The following is a 22,315-nucleotide window of genomic DNA, read 5'->3' as shown; positions in this document are numbered from 1 at the left end:
CCTAGAACAAAATAATATTTTGCATGAAAACCAGGCTGGCTTCCGAAGGGGTTACTCCACGTCAGACCATCTGTTTGCCTTAAGTACCATAATCGAAATTCTTAGGAAGAAAAAACAAAAACTTTTTTGTGCCTTTGTGGATTTTTCGCAGGCCTTTGATAAGGTCTGGAGGGTTGGCTTGTGGCATAAGCTTCTCCAGAACTCTGTAAATGGCAAGTTTTTTAGAGTCGTCAATAACATGTATATGAATATCAAATAATGTGTGGCTCATAATGGTGCTGTCTCGGCACCATTCATTTCTGAAATTGGCGTTCGACAAGGAGAAAAATCTCCGGCACTGTTCTCTATTTATTTGAATGATTTGCAATCATATTTAATGAATAACGGCACTGTTGGAGTAGAATTACATGACTCACAAGATTTTACACTATGGCTTAAGCTGCTAGTTCTACTCTACGCAGATGACACCGTTTTATTATCTAATACACACGGACTTACAAAAATGCTTAGATTGCTTCAATACATACTGTAATACTTGGCACTTACAAGTTAACTTAAACAAAACAAAAGTTGTAGTCTTTTGAGCACGTCAACTTAGAAATTTTAACTTTAAGCTAGCTAATAATGAAAATGAGGTAACAGATAACTTTGATCATCTAGGAGTAACTTTTTCAAGTAGTGGTTCTTTCTTAAAAGCCAGAAAACACGTCGTCGCACAGGCTAATAAAGCAATGTATTTATTATTCACGAAGTGTAATAATTCAGATCTACCTATCGATTTAGTTATAAAGTTGTTTGATCACACAGTTCTCCCTATACTTACTTATGGATCGGAAATATTTGGTTATGAAAATTTAGATCTTTTGGAAAAAGTACATAAAGAGTTTCTGCGAAAAATTATGAAGGCGCGAAAATCAACCCCCTTGAACATGCTGATGGGCGAACTCGGGAGATATCCTATTTCCGTAATAGTTAAAAGGCGTATGATTTCGTTTTGGAATCGTTTAATCACTGGAAAAGTTTCGAAATTATCTTTTCAATTGTATCAATATATGATAAAAGCACCAAATAGAGATGAGTATCTCATGTAAAAAGCATCTTAAACTCAGTCGATAGACCAGATCTATGGCAGAATCAGGATAACATAATCAGTAAATCAATCCATAAACAAGTAAAACAAACGCTGATTGATCAACACAAACAACCTGGTTTGCACAGCTTCGCGAATCTAATAAAGGTAGAACTTATAATAGTTTTAAAGACACCCATGCTTTCGAGAATTACTTTAAGATATTAGATAACAACGATTCTCTAATCTTGTTTAAATACAGAACGGCCAACTTCAAACTCCCTGTTGAACGTCTGCGTAACGAAGCGATTCCATACGAGGACAGACAATGTGATCTCTGTAGTGGTAATCAAGTCGGTTCTGAGTCACATTACTTGCTCCAATGCGATTTTTTCTCTCATCAGAGAGAACAATTTTTAACTGCGTCAGAACTAAGTGGTACACCACATCTAACTTTGAAGCTGTGTTTAGCATCTGAGAATACAATTACACTATGGCTTAAGTCTTGTATAAGCTTACAAGAAGAAAATACATTTTTTTATCGTCTAATTATAATGTTGTTGGTTCTACTAAAATAATCCGTGATGCACAGAACGCGAAACAGAAAATGTAAACACATACATTTTACAAAAGATTTCTGGCATAATCATGGTTGGGTTGGACAGTTTCGTATATAAAAACAGTACCATAAAACCAGTGGATATAACGTTGGTGGGGATACTGGACTGGAAGCAACTGGGATGAATTGGTTGATAAACCATTGAAGGATATGTGAGCTCGAGGAGAACTTGAAATATTAAATCCGCTCCATTTGAAATGCATGCGGTTTTGTGTAACAGATATGATTCGATCAGAGCTTTACGGCATTGATTTTCTCTAGACCTCACACAATATACGACCGCAGAAATATATAGAAGCTTGTACTTTAAATAGAAATGCCTATGTCACAGAACAATTAGGTACTGGTGATAAACGGAATGAAGGCCAATTTGCAAGATGTTAAAATTTGCAAAGACTTTACACCATACCACAACAAATATGCAGACACTTCCAACGATTTGGTTAACATTCCATATGCCTCATGCTGCTAAAACATTAGAATTAAATGAAATATTAATGACAGTCTATGAATAAGGTCTGTATGTTTGATTTGTTAATAATCTATAACTTGCTCAATTGATAATCGAGATGGTTAGTTTTGTTATCATTCGCCGAAAATTAAATATTTAGTACTGAAAGTTAAATTTTGGTACGATTCGTATGCTTCTCACGCGCCTAAAGTTACACAAAATCAAACAATAAATAGTATTCGTATGATGTAACATAATATAGCCAATATTAATATAATGTGTAATCTGATAGACTTAAAAGGTTTTGTTTTATGAATTTTGAAAAATACCCAAAACATTGTGAGCAAGGCAAGAATGTTTGGAAAGTACAAGAAATATGCAAAGTTTATAGTGTTATTTAAAACGAAAATCACCTATTCGCATAGATCTTAGAGAATATGTTTCCCAAACATGCACAATTTAACAGTAATGACATAATTATTGGTAACACCAAACGTGTGTGATTACATTTTAACCATTTTCAGTGCTGAAATAACTTTGTTCTGACTTTTTGGTGATTTTAGGTCAACTGGAAATATATCAAATGGTCTTATTTCAAGTGAACCCCCAAAATTAATAAGTATCATCTAATGGTCACGGCGAACCTCTTCAAACATCTGAAGACTCCGGGATTGATAGTTCTACAGTCACTGAGATTGCTGGAATGAGGTTTTGCTGTTCAAGATCAACTTGACGTTAACCTATGATCTTTCAATCAAAAAAAATTTAGGGGTTAGCTTGTAATGAACTCATGAGAAGCTTATTCACGAAGTTTAATGACTCTAATCTAACCGCTCTCAGGAAATGTGTCGGACAAGATCCACAGTGACATTGACTATTAATCTTATACGCAGTCATATACATCATATGATTATGACGAACGTCTCTAAAAGTTTGAATGTTCTAGGCCTGACTATGTCTAGTATTTTGTCAGACAATTTGATGTTTCCAGTGACGTTTCTCTACCAAAATAGATAGAGGGCCTGTATTGATATTCACCTACATCGGATTCCGTGCCAGGTTCGAGGACTCCTTGTTTAGGCACTGGTCCGGTAATTGGATGGTCAAGGATTTTCTGATATGCAAATTCATAATGACCGTTTATCTCCTAACCTAAAACTAAAGAGGAACGATTTACTAGTCATGAAGAAGATCCATACATCCATAGCAATTCGAGCACTGTGGGCCTAAGGCTTACCCGTTCTCTGATAAATGTTCCGACAAGAAAATGTTGTTCAAAGTCTAGGAGACTTTGGCCTTTGACCTTCTAAACCAAAAATTAGTATGTATCATCTACTGGTCACAGCCAACCACCTATCAAGTCAAAGGACTCTAGATTACGTCGTTATGCACTAACTAGTAAGAGAAAGTTTTGCTAATCTGTAAGTTTTGACAGTGACCTTGACCTTTCAATCCCGATATTAATACGCGTCATCTACTTGTCATGACCAACTCGCAACTAGCTTAAAGGACCTGAGGCTCAATCATTCTCCAGTAATTGTTCGGATACTACGTTGTATTTTGTCTTCCGACAACCAAATTCCCCATTCCAATGTGTAAAAGGAAACCCAATTTTCAATCGGGTACATGTATGGTTAGGGATGGACAGCGGAAAGGGTCATAACTAAATATACCTGACGCGACATGTTTAAAAATGGCACTAAAGGGATGATAACTTTAACGGGTTAACAACGTTGCACGTTTTAATGGTCAGGTTGAATGACTAAATCATTGAAGACGTAAGCATAACAATGTATACATTTCAGATAGAACTTTTTCTTAATACATGTATATATGATAAATAGAAATATCTATTTTGTAATTTTGCCCTTATTGTCCTTTTTACCCGTCGCGTCACATACTTATATTAATGCAATATAAAATGGACCAAGGACTAACACAAGTATATCAGCTATTATATTTATTGGAAAAAGTATACCAACAATCAAGTTTTGTTTAGAAACAAGATGTGGGTCAAAATGGCCTTTTTTTGCTCATCTGTGTAATGTTATTTAAAAAAAAAGATGTTTATACAGTCAAACTACGTTAACACGGTCAGTTGAAATATAATGTTGTAGCAGCGTCCGACATAAAAATTGAAGAAAGAATTTCCCAAAAGTGAAAACAAATCAGTAATTGTTGTACATTAGAGAGACGTAAATAAATAAATAAATCTTCTAATATTTAAGAATACAATTTTAATATTAAAGAATTAAATTTAAGTTTTTAACATTTTAGTACTAAATTTTAGTATTTAAAAGATTAACATTTTAAGATTTTAATTTTAATATTTAATATCTAAATTTTAAGAATTCATTATTAAGTTTTGATATTTAAGATTTATATTTGATAGACTTTTACTTTTGAAGTTTATACATTCATTACAGGGCACTCCTGCAGATGCTAAATGCGAAAAAAAAAACACGAGGAAACATGGTTTTAACACCGTCGTATTGCGTTATAGCTCAACTGAGCACCTCAAGTCCTCCGGATGTGCTTTTTGGGTAATAACTGATTGTTGTCGTTCAAAGTCAGTCAGTTGGTTCGTGAACTTTTTCTTCGAACATTTTCTCTCCTCAATGCTTTGTCGAATTTAACCATTATTGATCAATATATAAGTAAATGCGAAAAAAAAAAACACGAGGAAACATGGTTTTAACACCGTCGTATTGCGTTATAGCTCAACTGAGCACCTCAAGTCCTCCGGATGTGCTTTTTGGGTAATAACTGATTGTTGTCGTTCAAAGTCAGTCAGTTTCGTGAACTTTTTCTTCGAACATTTTCTCTCCTCAATGCTTTGTCGGGTTTAACCATTATTGATCAATATATAAGTATATGTTAAGCAGAGAATTACTTGTCTGATCTTCGTGAATTGGAGTTAAACAATTCATATTTGACTTTGCAAAAACATTACAGGCAAATGCAGTGCAACCAGAAAGGGGCCAGGAAAAGGAGTATAAGACACAAATTGAATGATTAAATTACAGAGATGGAAAGTAAAATACCGTGAAGGTACAAAGGCAACGGAGGAGGAAGTGAAGTGATTCCGTAATTAGAATGTAGTGAGCAGAAAGACTCAAACTATTGCTTACTGTTTCCAGATGACAAAGTTCAAACCAGTGGATGTAAAATAGAAAAAAGTGGAAACTTCACAGGTCGCTCAACACGACAGAAACAAAATATTGCAGGCTCGGTTTGATTGAGCCTGTTCATGGACGGTAGTGGAAATACATGCTACCGTCCACGCCCTCTAGCCTCGGGTTGAGCAGAACTCAATATTTACACTTGCTAAAAGAACAAAAAGCAACTTAGAGACATCCGCAGATGTATTCAAACGGCGGTGAACATAGAACCTTCAATGATACACGGGTTGTGGCGTGTAATTCCATGAAAAGCGGCGTTTGGTCCCCAGATAAAGTAATGGGTAAAGATAACATATGCTTGACGTTAGACAGGAAACCATCTGAACCTGGGCTCTACTGATTCTTCATCTTCTTCTTTAAATCTTCCAAACACTCGGTTTTGTTCAGTATGATCACACGTTTTTATCTTTCATTGGTAATTTAGGGGGCAAATGATTTGTTTTGTTTTCTTTATTGTTATGATACTAATGAAATAGTTTTAAGTGTACAACGACATTCAAAATTGAATAACATGAGACTGTTTCTGAAATAAACACTATATCATCTTTTAAAACATATATCTTATATCAGTGATATTAAGAGAGGCAAGGTATATTTCCTGTTGGAATCAAAAATGTTCATATGCAGTTGAAAAAGAATCCATGATAAAACCATGTACACTTATAATATTACCTATTTAACCATATTTGACTTGAAAACATTATTCTAGCATGTATAACCTATGTTAAGTTAGAATAGGTATTTTAAATTTTGAAGTTTGTTAGTGAATTCTTAAATCTCCATAATTTATTTAAAGACAAAACTTCTTAAAATGACCAGAAAAAATGCATATAGACTGTTGAACTAAAATTATTTTATAGTCTTATCAATTATTTAACACACTATTTCAAACTGGTAATAGATTTCATCAAAACTTAAAGATTTGATGCAAATATTTAGCAACACAATCCATCTCAGTTTAACACATTAATCGACAGTTGTAGTTTATTTAGTCTCTGTTGCAACAAGAGGCATACATCTCCGTCTACTGGACGCACTAGATTTTGCAGGAACCGCTGTGACAAAGTATCCAATTCTCAACTGATGAAGTACTGGTATCATGCATTTCAGCTACAGATAGCTTTTGTTGACCCGAATCTTATACACACAATATTAACTGTAATTGTTTATGATCGTATAAAACTGGTGGGATAGTGATTTTAAAAATAGGTTTATAAAATTATTTGGATATGTAAATATATGTATAATATATTTCTTATAATACAATGACTATCTATCTATCTATCTATCTATCTATCAGATAATGGCGGACAACAATAATAACAAAGGGGTTCACGGGAATGGTTATCTGATTTAGTATGGTATGGCATCCGTCAGTAGAGTATTGTATAGGTCGTAGAGGAGACTGACTGGCACATCTTCTCCCCTAACGTGACCAAGTCCGTACCGTGACATACACCCCCACAAATTGAAAATTCGTCCTCGAATTCCGGATGTACATAATATTGCAAGCGTCGCAAGACAGACCAAGCAAGCATGCCAAGGTCCCATGTTTGGCGCCAAATGTCACAGGGTGAGAAAAATGTGCAGTCAGTCCGGGGCTCGAACCCGGGACCCCTCGCTTACAGGGCGAGTGCTCTACCGACGGAGCTAACCGGCTGCCTGAAACATTTTCTCCAATAACGTGACCAAGGACGTACCGTGACATGTTTTATGTTCTTTTGCAGAACGTACCGTTTTGAATTTTGAAATACAATGTCGAGGACGACATTTTCACAAAGGAGGGAATAACGTCATAGGTCATAAAATAAGATTTGTCTAATATATTAATATTCCAATATTTTAATATGCACTCTCCTCTACGACCTATACATTTCAATACAATACTCTACTGACGGATGCCGTACCATGCTAAATCAGATAACCCTTCCCGCGAACCCTTTTGTTATTGTTGTCCGCCGTTATCTGATAGATAGATAGATAATCATTGTATTATAATAAATATATTATACATATATTTACAGGTACGTTCCATCTATTATTTAATACACACAATATATGTTATGTAAGCTCTGGAGGGCCATTTGAAATTAATACTTAAGATTTACAACTTAAAAGTAAATTATTAATATTAAATGATTAAAACTTAAATTTGATATTGCATACTAAGTAAAATAAACGCAAGAAGCGGGCACATGCATCTGGTGACAGTTTTCAAATGGTACGTGCATGGCCAAGAGAATAATACTGACCAGGTGAATTGATTTTGTAGTATTGTTTTATGTACATAACGTTTTTCAACGCTACAATTGGTAGATGAGAATGAAATAATATTACTAAAATATCCCAAGTGTGTACCACTTACTTCTCGGTATATAGTTTAAAAACTGTTATTGTCATTGACATAAGAGGGGCCCGTTAAACTGTATATGTTTTTGAAACCTTATAATTACAAACATTTAAATGCGCATGGATTTCTTTGATCTAATTGTGGCTTCATACATTACAAATCGCCACCTTTTTAAATGCCTGTAGATAATGAGCACCGACTGATACCTGCATAATATCTATAACTGTGTAATATTCATATTTCATAATTACAGAAAGAACATTAATTTTGAAGACCGATGGGAGTTTTGTGCAAGATATACGGACCGACCAGAAGACAAAAAAGAGTAGGAATCACAATGGTAACTTTATGATGACACTTGATAATATCTGCTCTCTTGACACTTACGGCCAAGTTTTACCACTCTGACAAAATTGAAGAGATACAGTAGTCGTGTAGTCCGCCCGTCCATGCATCCATCCGGAGTTTATACAGTTCACTGTCAAACACAAATTCTCTCCAAGTTTTATGATAAAAGCCAAGTCTTAAACAACGAACAGTTTAGACACTGATCGGGTTGCTCGGAAGCTAGGATCTTGCACTTGTACTTAAGGACACTTTGTACAGTAAACAAAAATAAAAATGACAAGAGACGAGAACGAACATAACTAATTTTGAGGTATCATATTCTTAACTTTTAACGCACTTTATCCAAATAATTTTATAAACATATTTTAAACATCAATATCCCAGCAGTTTTATACGATCTAAAATAATGACAGTTAATATTGTGTGTAAGATTCGGGTCAACAAGAGATATCTGTAGCTGAAATTGCATGATATCAATACTTCATCAGTTGAGAATTGGATGCTTTGATACACAGCGATTCCTGCAAAAGTCTTTAACAGTCTTAACAGTATGCCACTGATAGTGATGTTAAAGACCTTAACGCAGCTAGCTTTTACATGTCATGTCAAATTAGGCTGTTAGGGAGCCTTTAAACAGGTACTTGACTTTCTCTTACAATTAAAATGCTCATGGACGCTGTACTTCAACATAAGTTATTTTTATAAAGTAATGGTAAAAGAAAAAATCAGATATGATACAAGAAAGTCATACATGTATTTAACTTTATCCTGTCACTTGCAGTATTTTCGACCCGATATCAGGGTGTCGTATATCTTTCTTGATATACCGTCAGTTGACACGTGACCAGTGATATACGGTCAGTTGATCATGTGACCTTATGGTCGATATTGTTGTCATAAGAAATTTTGCATTGAAACCATTACCATTGTGTTGGAAATGTCCGAACTAAGAAAATGAGTGGTAAAATAATGAGTTTTTATTCAAGAACGAAGAAGTTATTGCGATTTTGTCGGTGATTACGTCATTATATAAGTGACGTCATTACGAATATGACGTCATTAAAACGGTTGTCGTACACTTATTTTTGTAAAGTAAATTGCCAAATATCGGAAAATAAAGTAATGACAAGATAAATAGAATAATAGGTTAGTGCCTAAGATGGAGAAAGTTTATCTGGCTCGGCTCCGGACGTTATCAGGTTCGCCATCGGCTCACCCGATAACCTCCTCCACCTCGCCAGATAAACTTTCTCATCTACGGCACTAACCTATTATTCTCTATATAGATGACTAAATGAAAAACAAACAAATAGTGTATGTGATTATAACATGCTATGATTCACAAACAATAATGCTAATGCTTATGCACCCTATGTAATGCTAATTTAATGCATTATTTTGACAAAAATAGTAATGCTAATGCTAATTTAATGCCAATTTTTTCTAAGTAATACTAATTTAATGCATTACTTTTGCAAGTAATTATTAACAAGCCTGTACAGATGTAGGTACATAATATTGCAAGCGTCGCAAGACAGACCAAGCAAGCATGCCAAGGTCCCATGTTTGGCGCCAAATGTCACAGGGTGAGAAAAATGTGCTCACCCGATAACCTCCTCCGCCTCGCCAGATAAACTTTCTCATCTACGGCACTAACCTATTATTCTCTATTTAATTTTAGGAGTTTTAGGGAGAATACTCGGTTAAAAATTAAATTCCGCTTAAATTAAGACCATTTGATCTATTTCCAGTTGAACTTATATCACCAAAAAGACATACGTATGAACAAAGTTAAAAAGACATACATCTGAACAAAGTTATTTCAGCACTGAAAAACGGTTCAAAGGTAATTAAACACGTTTGGTGTTACTGATAATTGTGTCTTCACTGTTAAAATGTGCATGTTTGGGAAACATGTTCTCTAAGACAACTTAAATATGCGTATATGTGATTTTGGTTTTAAATAACACGATTAACTTTGCATATTTCTTGTATATGTATCTGCAGAAACGCAGAACATAATATCGTTAAACTGTAAAACTTGTACTTTCCAAACATTCTTGCTCACAGTATTTGGGTATTTTTCCAAATTTTTAAGTCTATCAGATTAAACACTATATTAATATTGGCTATATTATGTTACTGCTTATATCATACGAATACTATTTATTGTTTGATTTTGTGTAACTTAAGGCGAGTGAAAAGCTTACGAATCGTACCAAAGTCTAACTTTAGCTACTAAATATTTAATTTTCGGCGATGATAACAAAACTAACCGTCTAGAGTATCAATTGAACATGTTATATATTATTACAAATCAAACACAGATCTTATTTATAGACTGTCATTAATATTTCATCTAAATCTGTTTTAGCAGTTTGAGGCATTTGTAATGTTTTAGCCAAATCGTTGAAAGTGTCTGCATATTTATTGTGGTATGGTGAAAACGTCTTTGCAAATTTTAACATCTTGCAAATTGGCCTTGATTCAGTTTATCACCAGTACCTAATTGACCTAATTATTCTGTGACACAGGCATTTCTGTTTAAAGTACACACTTCTATATATTTCTGTGGTCGTGCTGTGTGTGATTTCTAGTGAAAATCAATGCGGTAGAGGTCTGATTGAATCATATCTGTTACACAAAACCGCATGCTTTTCACATGGAGCGGATTTTGTTTATCAAGTTGTCCTCGGGCACACTAATCCTTCAATGAGTTTATCAACCAACTCATCCCAGTTGCTTCCAGTCCAGTATCCCCACCAACGTTATATCCGCTGGTGTATGGTACTGTCCAACCCAACCATCGTTATGCCTGAAAAATGTTGTAGAATGTATGTGTTTACATTTTCTCTTCCGTGGTCTGTGTGCCATACTCGGGTGACAAACCTATGGTCTAAGGATTATATTAGTAGAACCAACAACATTACAATACGATAATAAGAAAATGTATTTTCTTCTTGTAAGGTCATACGTTTTTCTTTGAAATACTTTCTGGGTCAAGCTTTTTCAACAACTTCACGCAATCTTTCTATTCACTTTACAATAATAATAATGTGATAGACGCTGTCACATGCTTCGGTGTCCTAAGTCTTCTATGATTAACTGTTATTCTTTCTATGTGGTGTTTTCCGCATGGTCTAATGTAGTATATGTGTCTTAGATTTGACTGAAATTGTTATCTCTCGGTATGTGCTTGACTAACGAAGATCCTAACGGATGTTAAGTCGGCAAAGTAAAAGTTAAACTCTTTCTGTATATTTCAAGCCTTTATGAAAGTAACCAATGACCAGTTCCAGTCTTGTGTTTCCGTTCTCTTGCTGAACTGACGATAGCACAGCTCCTTACAAGAGAGTCACTTTTACTGGATGGCCCAAATTGATGGTAAATAAGCTAGTTAATATCCCTTACAGTTGCCCCTAAAACGCCAATTCATGCAACAGCCATTTGGAAACCGCCCCCCCCCCCCCCCCCCCCCCCCCCTTCCCGCCTCTCTCTCTCTCTACTTAATATGCAATATTTAGATATTAAGTTGTAACCAATTAATATTAAAAATCATCTTTTAAGTTTTGAATTTTAAATATTAATTTGAAACGGCCCTCCATTGCTTCCAGTTATGTCTTAGTTAAGTCATACATTGTTTTACACTGCAACTGTAATATGCTTTTAATGAGAAATCGTATGTTTTACGTGAACCTTTGTTATTATTGTCCGCCATCATCTGATAGATAGATAGATAGATAGATAGCAAGATAGTCATTGTATTATAATAAATATATTGTACATATATTACAGACTTCCTCACACAGAATCCATACAACATAGAAGTCCCCGTGACATATTTGTGCGAGTATCTGGGTGTCGGATTTTTGCGTTATGTACACCAGAGCAGACGGTGTAGCTCTGTAACGATGGGAAAGATAATGCTTTTCTAATCATCTCCCATCTTCTGATTAGGACTAAATGATTACCAGGCTTAGGGATGGATCTTTTTTTCTGTCATCATCCTCAATATACCTATTTAGTCCTGTCGCCGAAGCCACCGTTAGACTATTGTTATGGATTGTCAAGTGGTATTTGACAAGTTGCAACATGTCTAGAACACTGTAGCTGGCATTATCAGTTTACTAGGAGTTCCGTTGGTGACCAGTGAAATACTGGTGTAAGGCTCTACGCGATCAGTCCCTGCTTATAACCCTTATCCTGCTAAATTTCTAAAATGGACTAGTCCATAACTCAATTTGGGCAGTACCTCTTATTATTCAAAGGGATGTTTACTGAAAATTTACTGACTGAATAGCGAACAGTGCAGACCATGATCAGCCTGCACGGGCTGATCTTGGTCTGCACTGGTCGCAAAGGCAAAACCACTTGCCGCCAGCAGGCTAAAGGGTAACCGACGTTACTGGTTCCGCCTTTCCATTCTGGTAAATATCCAATTTGAAAACAAAAGGTTAAATATGTAAACAAGTAGACCAGGGTCTGATAACAGGACACCTATTTGCACCTTGTGCTGAGCTGAGCTAAAAAGAACAATACAAAACTTTGAGCGAACTTTTGAGTTTTGAGGACTAATAATACGATCAAGGGTAGTACTAATTAGGAGTTACCGAGTCCTATTTAGTAGATAATGAGTTCTAATTAGGAGATAATGATATAATAACCATATTGCTAAAAGTATATTTTGCGGCTTAAGTCGTTGATAGATGGGGGCGTAAGAGGTGCAACACTTTTCTGTACTTCTTATGAACATATTGAATCTAACCGAGTGTCTTATTATTTTGCTTTGTTGCATTCTGTGCTTCCCAGGAAACTTCACATAAACTTTTACTGTTTGATCTACAAAACCTGTATCAGGGTTATTCGTCAACTTTAAAACAAAAAAAAAAAAAAAACATTACGGAGTCGTTTGCGTTTATTATAAATACAGATTTATTCAAAGATTCATAAAAATCCAAAAGCAGACGAGCCATAAGTTTATTTTTGTAAACATTTTAATGTCTAAATTTGATGAAATGTACAACGACAACAAACCCATCAATAGAGTTTTTGACGTTTACTTATTCATAGGTTTGGAAAATGTAAACAAAATAATATTTCCATGCGCGGAGTTCTTTAGAATAACGTATACTGTAATAATTGGTATTGTCAAATATGTAACAAAAGATTAAGGAAAACACTTATTACCGAAAAGCGGGATCATACAATAATGAAACTGCACTTTGAACTGACGCTGAATTTACAATTTAAGACTCAAACTTGTGCTTAGACTTATTGGCTTTTTTTTTTTTTTTTTTTTTTTTTTTTTTTTTTTTTTTTGGAAAACGTGTATTTACATTTAAATCTGGAAAATACGTAAATGCATACATTGCATATTCGCTCAAAAACAGGCGAGTAATTAGAAAATGTTGGTGTTTAATTCGATTACACTTTTCTTATTTTAATTTAGATATATTTTAAGTCAGGTTGACAAATAAATATAATCAATGCTAATATTATACATGTAAAAATATCCGATGGATCATATTGAGCGACACGATACTAACTGTCGTTTAGATGTTGTTACATATTATCGTTTGAGACAAGACTTTTCTCTCCATACAAAACTCGTAATGATGCTCTTTATCACATTTTTAAATATGGCAACGTGAAAATGTGATGGCACGAATACGGTTCCATTTATCCATTTATGTCTGAGTATCAAACGTTTTTTGCAATCAGTCAAGAAAGCAGAAGAAAAAACAAAATTGTTCATTAAGCAAAATTTATAAAACTAGCTACATTTCGAAGAAATTAAACTAAAACGTCATTTAATATCAACATCCAGTATGTTTTTTTTTTCAAAGAGCTTGAGAATTCTTGTTTCTCGGAAGCCTGATTGCAAAGATGTAAGTACTGCCGGGTTACATGAGACAACTGCCGTTACATAAATCCTAACGAAGACAAAAAGACAAGGTAAGTCCTTCGTCGGCTACCGGCTACCGGCTACCTTTGGTCACGGTTACTTATCCGGGTTCCTATGTATTCTGGTTTTAAAAATGTGTTAGGGACCCTTGTTGCCCACTGTCCTTTATCACGGTACCCTAGTTCCCGGCTTTTTGGTTCCTGAAGTATTCCTCTTTTGACACGTGTATTTTACCAGATATTTCAGTACCAGTACCAGTACCAGTCACTAGTTCCTCTAACAGATCAACGCTGAAAGATCAAAGAATAAATCGTACGATATAAAACAACCATTTACGTTAATATAATTCAGTACATTGTTCACTTGTATGACACCGACGCTATCTCTTACTGTAACATCAGTCGTTTAAGATACGCGTATCAGCGGCAACCTTACCACAAATGTTACATTTAAGGTTGTAGAAAATTTTTATTTATCTGAAATACTAAAATTTCATGAATATTCGCATTACTTTTTAAAAAAAGTTATAACACATGTCGTTAATTTTACTCTGTTCAAAATCACGCAGGATACAGTTATTTGTTTGTTTGTAAGCATATTTAGAGTCATCACCGGTAAATCATATGGGCAACTTCTCCAGAACGGTACTAGATTTTCTTTAGTTGGAGGAGAGTGCAAGTTGCAGAAGATGTTTCGATTTCAATAGCTTCCCATTCCTGGTTCTTTAGCGTGTCAGATGTAGAAGAACCGGAGGCGTTTGGGCTCGAAATTGATACCCCTAGTTTTGTAGTCATACAGTGTTACCACTAGGCCATTCCATCCGCTCTGATAAAGATAAAGGAAGTGTTGCAATATTTATCATCCGTAAGGCTGTAACAGTTTCAGTTCGCTGATACAGTGACTCTTATCGACTTCTGGTCGAGATCGTGGCGATGTTACAGATTGCGGTGACTCTTATCGACTTCTGGTCGAGATCGTGGCGATGTTACAGATTGCGGTGACTCTTATCGACTTCTGGTCGAGATCGTGGCGATGTTACAGATTGCGGTGACTCTTATCGACTTCTGGTCCAGATCGTGGCGATGTTACAGATTGCGGTGACTCTTATCGACTTCTGGTCGAGATCGTGGCGATGTTACAGATTGCGGTGACTCTTATCGACTTCTGGTCCAGATCGTGGCGATGTTACAGATTGCGGTGACTCTTATCGACTTCTGGTCCAGATCGTGGCGATGTTACAGATTGCGGTGACTGTTATCGACTTCTGGTCTAGATCTTGTTACAGATTGCGGTGACTCTTATCGACTTCTGGTCGAGATCGTGGCGATGTTACAGATTGCGGTGACTCTTATCGACTTCTGGTCTAGATCGTGGCGATGTTACAGATTGCGGTGACTGTTATCGACTTCTGGTCCAGATCGTGGCGATGTTACAGATTGCGGTGACTGTTATCGACTTCTGGTCCAGATCGTGGCGATGTTACAGATTGCGGTGACTGTTATCGACTTCTGGTCTAGACAATGACGATGTTACAGACTGCGTTGTTAAATGTAAAGGTAGTCGTTGTAGAAAGGTAGTTGAGTAAAGAAAGATCGTGTTTACATTTCGTTTTAACATATTAAAAGTTATGTGTGTCTGTTGTTCAAAGACATGTCTCTGCTACTTTTGGAAGTTAATGATGCAACATTAAACACTTTAAGCCGCAGTACCTCAGTTTCGTGTATATTTAAAATAATCAATATCTTACGATGTTTGGTTGATGATAGCAGGAATGATCTAGACTAGAGATGTGATATATTTAGACTCTCGTAGGAAGGTGGTGGATCTATCTCCTCTAGTGTATCAGGCTCCGTTTCCGCCAAGTGCTGGTTAGCAGTGACTGTCGCAATGGCCGTTTCCGCCAAGTGCTGGTTACCAGTTGCAATGGTCGTTTCCGCCAAGTGCTGGTTACCAGTCGCAATGGTGAATGGATACTGATGTGAATAGTTCCCTGCAAAACAGTAAAGCTAGAATGATGCTCCTACTAGTCAATTATTTTACAGTCACAATGAAACAAAATCAAGTTATTTATTTTACAGCGAAAATTAAACTCCAACCTGTCATTTTAATTTTCTCTGTAATGAAACTAAAACAAGTCATTTATTTTTACAGTTTTAATGCAATTCCAACGACAAAGCAAACGATAATTTTTACAGTTAGAATGAAACTCAAAGTAGTCATATATTTTTAACTGCTGAAATAAAACTCAAGTCAAAGATTTATTCTTACAGCTAGAATGAAACTCAAAACAGTCATTTATTTTACAGGAAGAATGAAACCACAAACAGTTATTTATTTTTACAGCTAAAATGAAACTCGAAACTGTGATTCATTTTATAGCTGAAATATTCTTCATAAAGGAATAAACTTTTACAGCTAGAATGAATATGTCATTTGTTTTACCCTAGCCAATATTTCATTTTTTGCAGCTTGAGTGACGATACAACTTATCATTTATTTTTACTACTAGAACGAAGCTTCATCTAGTAATTTATTTTACAGCTAGAATGAAGCCCAAACGAGCCATTTACCTTTGCAGCTAGAATGAAACTCCAGCCAGTCAATTTCTATAGTTAGAATGAAAGTCATTTGTTATTTGTTTTAACAACTAGTGTAAAAATTCAGCTAGTCCACATTTTTAAAGCTAGAGTGAAAACCTGAGTCAGTTATTTATTTTTAAAGTTAGAACAAGGCGTTGACCAGCCGATCATTTTTACAGCTAGAATGAACATCAAAATATCATTACATAATGAAACTCCAACCTGTCATTTATTTTTACACTAAGAATGATATACTTCAACAAATCGTTTGTTACTTCAGAGAGTCAATAACTATTAAAATTAAAGCTAGAATGAAACTCCAACCAGTCATTATCATAAACAGAATGAAATTTCAACCAATCATCTATTTTACAGCTGAAATGAAACCCCAACCAATCATTTTGGTTCTCTGTGAACGAGTGGTTAAGGTCGGGGCACTGACTTTAAATCACTTGCCCCTCGTCGATATGGGTACGAGCCTCACCTGAATTCTTCATGACAGGAAGCCATCCAGTTGGCTTACGGACGGTAGATGGTTCTACCCAGGTGCCCGCCTATGATGAAATAGTGATCGGAGTGGCACCCGGGGTCTTCCCCAACAATCAAAGCTGGATAGTAACCATATGACGAATAATAATGTCAGTGCGGCATTAAACACATCAAAAACAAACAGCCAATAAAAAAAAAACAACAAAAAAAAAAAAACAACAATCGATCATTTATTTTTCCGGCTCGAATGAAACTCCAACTAACATTAAAAACTATTCAGTTTGTTCTAGACAGGATTTATTGGGACAATTTTAATATTTTAATATGTAGAAAAATTAACCAATACATATAACAAGTTAATTACGCATTAAAACTCTGATGTTTAATACACGCTATCATTTAAAAGGAGATAATTCTAAAGTTACCAATTCAATACCCATAATTAGTTTTAATTAAGTAATGATGACATTTCGCAGTGTTTATGTTGCTAAAACTGTTCACTGTTAAGTATATAAAAAGTGGAATTTAAAGGTAGCTAAATGTGTTGACCTACTTGGGGTGCGGCTGGTTTCTGGCCGGTGGTACAATTGGTCTTGCCTTGGAACGCTCATGCGGTAAGATGGAGGACCCCAGTTATAATTGGTATTCTGAAATAATTCCTGTAATTGATTTCGTTGATTTCCATTCCTTTCTTGTATGGTACTCGGTGATAAGTTCAGTTGGCTAGAACCTACAAAAACAGATGTATATCATGCAGAGGTATATTAAGTATAGTGTGATATTTTTGTTATTGATTTTTAAGATAACTTATATTTAATATATAAATGTATATCTTGCAGGGGTATATTAAGCATAGAATGACATTTCTGATATTGCTTTTTAAAATAACTTACATTTATATAAATGCATATCATACAGGGGTATATTTAGCATAGAATGATATTTCTGATATTATTTTTTTTTAAACCCTACATTTAGATAATGCAGGGGTATATTTAGCATAGAATGATATTTCTGATATTGACTTTTCAAATAACTTACATTTATATAAATGCATATCATGCAGGGGTATATTTAGCATAAAATGGCATTTCTGATATTGATTTTTCAAATAACTTACATTAATTAAAATGGTATTTCATAACAACATTCTTCTGCTAAATGTTAAATTCATATGATGATTCATTTCAAAACAATAATTTTACCATTGTGATTTACATACGCCCTTTAAATAGTTCACAGTTACTACACAGCTTGGTTAAGGTTTAGGTATAGTTACTGATCATGCATCATAGACACACACTTACTTGGTTCGTGGCCTTGGTTACGCCTAAGTTCAGTAGAGATATATACTTAGGAGGTCCTTACCACGACGAGGCAGATGTTTTTAACTATCTCTTGACTAGGTTCATGTTAAGGAAATCGCTGTCGTTTAAATATATCCATACTTTAGTAAGGCACAAATAAGATGTATTACTATGTGAATATTCATAAGCTGGGTATATTCGACAATAAAGGTAGACCCCTACCTTAATAAGGCACACATTAAGTATTACGTAAAGGTTAAATATAGGCCTTGATATGTCACAGTTGAGTAAGTTTGCCTACTTTGATTTGGCACAGCGTAAATTGTTTAATATTATGTAGATTTATACTTATACTTTGGTTTAGCTAGCTGTCTACTTTTAGAAAACACAGAATATTTCTACCTCAACGAGGTACATGCTACGTTTTCCGCTTTGAAGGCACCTACCTTAATTAGACACAAGAAAATTGTTGCCTACTTTTATTAGGTAATGTATCGGGCACACAGTTTAATAGATCCTTACCTTGATTCGGCACAGGTTTAGTAGATTTCCCCAGGCATTTTGAGCAATAAATACAAAACAATATAAGGAAAACTACACAGAAAATTCCTATAAAAAGTGGTAAAGTGTAGTTCGATTCGTCAGCTATAACGTTTGTCGATTCATAGTCGCCGTAACTTGCAGAAGGTCTGTGTGTTGTCAGGGCTGAAATGTGTTAAATGTTCTCACATTACCGGGTATATGTGATTTGTAACGTTAAAAAGGAACCGTCAGCTTGATAATTTCAGAATTTCAGAATAATGCAACATGCAGATTCCGAAACTAGCTCTGTAAGAGAAAGCAAATTTAAGTAGATTTGTGTGCTTTATAAGTTTTAATGTAAAGAGGCGTCCCTGATAAATTGAAAACGACGTTCCTCAGCCTAACGTTGTTACCCGATGGTATTTTTAACGTGACAAAATTCAAATTCAACTTCAAATTGACAAACAAGCGGCCATGACCAAATTAACAAAACAACAAGAATAGAATAGAATAGAATAGAATAGAATAGAATAGAAAAAAAAAAAACTAAACAGAACTGAAGCTGCGCTGAAATTTTCTAGATTATTCTTTTTACCAAATAAAAAATTCAACTTATACGAAGGTGACGTCGTATGCTCGTAAACAGCCTGTCACTTAATCCAATGATAAATCAATTGTTGTTTTTTAGGTTCGGCCAATATGGAGATCTACCGATCGGGGAAAAGTGATATCGATCAAAGGCGTATCACTTTTTCCAGGTCGATAAATTGTCTTCTTGATATCATTAAATCATTTAAAGAAATCTAAAAACAAGTTTGACTTAATTTAAGAAATAATTTATAGCAAAATCGTGTTTTAACACTATACACGACGGGCGGTTATACTACAGGGGTAATAATTTCAGTCACATTATAACTGACACCAAGCAGAGACCAGTACCTAGTACTCCTCTTAATTCTTAGCGCCAAGCAAAGAGCTATAAAAATAAATAGATCGGCAACTTGAAAGGCATATAGAGCAAATCTCGCCAACATCCCGTGTATTTTATACTTCTTTGCGCCAAGCAAAGAATATACTAGTAGTATTGAGTGATAAGTATTAGTTAGTATTTGAAATCGTTTGTCCAATGGCATTGCAGTATTTTTCAAATTATCAGGAAATTTATTTTGGTAAATCAACATTTACTTTCAGTAGTTTATTAACCCGGAAAGTCACATACTGTAGGCGGAGCTTAAATTTGTAAACAAAAAATATTTCAAACACTAAACAAGTGCGCCGCGTCAGACCAATTTTAATTTGATAACTTCTTACTAATAAACACTAACCTATACTAAAAAGTAGATAACTAATAGTATGTGGATAGCATTTTCCATTACAGTTGATAAACAGTTATACGTATCTGCATCCTTTCCTTTATTATTATTATTATTATTATCATTATCATTAAATCTGGTTAAACTGGTAACGGCTAAATTAACGCACCAAAAGAGTTTCGGTTTTTGGATAAAAAACGGCAGATTTAAAAAGAACTGGTACGGAAATAATATGGCACATGTTAAAGATTGGTTCGATAATTAATGAGGTAGAAGATCTAAAAACACAAGTACAAGATAAAAGGAACTTTTGAGTTTTCAACAAACCTAACAAATGGAAAAACTGATACGGCAAAATGCAATGGAGACTATATTTACCAGTTACGGCGTTAAGAAATGTACATGTATATGAAGGTTCGAGCATCTTTACCAGTATACGTGTATTCGTATTAATAAAAATATTAAGCGAGCTTAAACTTATTCATCAATAATGTTTTTGAATATAATATTATACAGAGTAAAAACAAACATGAATTAGCATAGAATATTTGCGTATATAATAGTAAAAGTTTTAATATCCGTAAACCTTTCATTTTAAGGTATAGCTATAGGTCAACAAAAACTTATTGTGTACATCTAGTGATAACCATGATTTCTAAATATATTCGACAATCTTGTATTTATCTTAAACAGTGTCATACCGGGTATTATTTTGACGTTTCAACACATATGATAATTGCGAAATACAAAAGTCTCCAATTTCAAAATCATTGGAAAATTTTAAATCCAATGTCACAAAAGTTTATCATTTATTTTATGATTCAGCCATCTTATCGTGCTTCATCGTCCAGAGGACCATAAAAGACTTTCATTCAGTGTTGTTATGTTTTCTGGTCCTTTGGGCATGGAGTCTATTCAAGTGTTGTCATTAAGTTATGCTTAAGCCGATGCTAAGGCGCGTGAGGGTTGTTGCACACGTTCCATTACCTCTATGAACAGACTCAATTAAACCGAGCTAGTCTGCTATTATTTTGCTTGCTTGTATTTTGTGCTTCAAAATGATCTTCATATAACGGCTATTACATCAACACTACGCTTTGTTGTTAATCGTTCGCTTTTTTTCCGGCATTGGTCAACGTCTATAGTAGACGCAACTTGACCCCGATGGTTGACTTTTGTATTATAATACATAATGAGGCACAACCTACTAGTGAAAAGGAGTGTACGTAAAACGCTTCATCTCTTTGCATTAAAAAACACGAGCTGTTCGAGAAAATGGAAATTTGTGTAAATAAGAATTAGTGTATTGGAAAGTTTTAACTGATCAAATATAAGTTTACATACTTTGATATTGAAATGTATACAAACTAATTCCATATAAATATATACGGCTACCCTAAGCACCCCCTTATTTCTACAATGAAATAATCGATATGAATAATCAGCCTAAGGTCAACCATCGCGGTCAAGTTGCGACTACTATACTTTAGTAAGCCTAGAAAATCTGTTTATTATTTGTGAAATCAAATGATAAATCAGGTACGAGCAGCAGATCATGAAGTTTACCGTGGTTTTGTAATTTTGTCCTGTGCTATTGTGTTCTTTCAATGAAATGAGCCGTGCAATGAGAAAACCAACATGTTTGTTTGTTTGTTTTTTGGGTTTAACGCCGTTTTTCAACAGTATTTCAGTCAAGTAACGGCGGGCAGTTAACCTAACCAGTGTTCCTGGATTCTGTACCAGTACTAACCTGTTCTCCGTAAGTAACTGCCAACTTCCCCACATGAATTATCAGAGGTGGAGGACTAATGATTTCAGACACAATGTCGTTTATCAAATAGTCATGGAGAACATACGCCCCGCCCGAGGATCGAACTCGCGACCCAGCGGTCCGTAGACCAACGCTCTTACCTACTGAGCTAAGCGGGCGGGCACAGAAAACCAACATAGTGGCTTTGCGACCAGCATGGATCCAGACCAGACTGCGCGTCTGGTCAGGATCCATGCTGTTCGCTAACAGTTTCTCTAATTCCAATAGGCTTTGAGAGCGAACAGCATGGATCCTGACCACACTGCGCGGATTCGCAGGCTGGTCTGGATCCATGCTGGTCGCAAAGCCACTATGTTGGTTTTCTCATTGCCCGGCTCAAATGAAAACTGTTAGATACTCCAATTTTTGTT

The sequence above is a fragment of the Mercenaria mercenaria genome, chromosome 13 (genome assembly GCF_021730395.1).
Source record: "Mercenaria mercenaria strain notata chromosome 13, MADL_Memer_1, whole genome shotgun sequence".
NCBI lineage: Eukaryota > Metazoa > Mollusca > Bivalvia > Venerida > Veneridae > Mercenaria > Mercenaria mercenaria.
The sequence above is the reverse complement of the archived record's forward strand: the minus strand, read 5'-3'. Positions refer to the sequence as shown.